Here is a 1,160-nt window from a genome sequence, read left to right on the forward strand (position 1 = left end):
GCCGCCGCCGCCGTCGCGCCTGGCCTGGCCTGGCCTGGCGGCGGGCACAGCTGAGTCTCCGCTGCGTGGCTCTCTCCCCTTCCCCACCCCTTCAGCTGCCGTCTGAGTTTCTGTTTCTTTTTTTTTTTTTTTTTTCCCCCTTTCTGGTGCGCGGAACGAGACCGGAGTTTACGCTGATGTCTGCGCTGAGAGGAAGGCAGCTAGCGATTTGTGAAGATGTGACCCTTGAAAAAAACCACACGTTTTGGGTTTTGTTCTTGGCTTCCCTAAGGATGGTGGGGAGGAGGACTGCAAAATGCCGCCTTGCAGGAGGCAGACCTAAAAAGGTGCCTTAAAATGAACCCACAAAGGTGGCAGTCCCCCTCCTGCCCGGGCGGGTGAGATGTGTCAGACCTGGGACACCCGCTGGAGCTACTGTTACCGCTCACGTCCGTCTCTGGGGGTGTAAAGAGGCCGTGTCGCAGGAACTGAAACACCCGACGCGGAAAGCGCTGCCGGGGCGAGGGATTTCCAGGTGGACGTACCGAACTGGAGTGGCTTTTAGAAACAGCCTTTTTTTGGACGAGCACGAGGGAAAATGCTGGTGTTCAGGTGAAGGGTCCTTCGCTGGAGGCTCCCCACTACCACCAGATTTACTGGAAATATTTTAATTGTGGGTTGTGAAGGAGTGTTTGGAGAAAGAGAATGCCCTAGTCTGAAACATTTTCTGTTGTTCCTCTGTACAGGTAAAACTGTGATTAATCATAGAACAGGATAATAGAGAAGCATTTATATCCGATTAACTGTGCCTTTCTGTACTCACTTATTTCGTTTTGCTCCTCAGTACTTGGACAAAAATCTCTCGATTTCTAGAGGAAGCCTTGCTTGCCTGTCGACTTCAGGATTCATCCATACAGTTGGACACAACTGTAAATACCCTGTGACATATAAACACACTCTTTCAGCTCTGGATGGATATTATTTGCACAAAGGGATAATACCTAACACCAATGCACTTGAATCTTTCCAAATTTCAGGATTTCCTGAATAATGCTCTGCCTTTAATACCGATTTAAAATGCTTCACTCAAGCTTAAACAATTATTAAATTTATCATGTCGGATAAATCAAAGTTTGTTTTACAACTGTATGTGGTTTTTGTTTGAAAGTACAGAAATGGAG

General features: G+C 47.7%; 1 protein-coding gene across 1 annotated transcript in view; it reads right to left on the reverse strand.

Annotated features, from left to right (window-relative positions):
* NIPBL (NIPBL, cohesin loading factor) overlaps nucleotides 1-896 on the reverse strand; it is a 158,535-nt gene extending 157,639 nt beyond the window's left edge. Inside the window, exon 1 of the mRNA XM_026865321.1 lies at nucleotides 803-896. The gene's annotated coding sequence lies outside the window, so the exon portion shown is untranslated. The remainder of the gene's footprint in view (nucleotides 1-802) is intronic.
* Nucleotides 897-1,160: the final 264 nt, after the last annotated feature.

This window comes from Athene cunicularia, assembly GCF_003259725.1.
Source record: "Athene cunicularia isolate RWA chromosome Z unlocalized genomic scaffold, athCun1 chrZ_part1, whole genome shotgun sequence".
NCBI classification, from domain to species: domain Eukaryota; kingdom Metazoa; phylum Chordata; class Aves; order Strigiformes; family Strigidae; genus Athene; species Athene cunicularia.